Source organism: Equus caballus, chromosome 1 (genome assembly GCF_041296265.1).
Source record: "Equus caballus isolate H_3958 breed thoroughbred chromosome 1, TB-T2T, whole genome shotgun sequence".
Lineage (NCBI taxonomy): Eukaryota > Metazoa > Chordata > Mammalia > Perissodactyla > Equidae > Equus > Equus caballus.
The window spans coordinates 29,701,947-29,702,401 of record NC_091684.1 but is presented as its reverse complement, the minus strand read 5'-3'; positions in this window follow the sequence as shown (position 1 = coordinate 29,702,401).

The window sequence follows — 455 nt, the reverse complement described above, 5'->3', positions numbered from 1 at the left end:
CTTGATTTCATGTCTTGAGTGCCCAGGAATAGCCTCCTGCCTATACAGCCTTCCCTTCTCTACCCACTGTGTTCCTGTTCTAGTCTCTTCCCTCCCTTTCCGTAGGGAGCCTGAGCCTCCAGCAGAGGGCGCGCTGAGATCAGACAATCAGTCCTCCATCAGCGCCCTGAGTACTAAAGTGGAGGGGATGTAGATGCCTCCACCTTCTATTCTCTCAGCAAATGGAGTCCTGGCTTCATTTCCTTCTTGGCTAGCGGGGCTGGTCTCAAGCCTCACGCTCTGCTTCTTGGTTTCCTTCAGGCATTTGGCATGGGGTGGTGGCCTCTGGTTCCCAGAGAGGCCTTTGGAGAGAGGAAAGCTAGAGGGCTAAGGACAGCCCAGAGTTGTTAGGGCACCAGCGCACCCTCCACGCCCCAACTGAGACAACACAGGAACAAGCCTGGCAGGGACCCCTT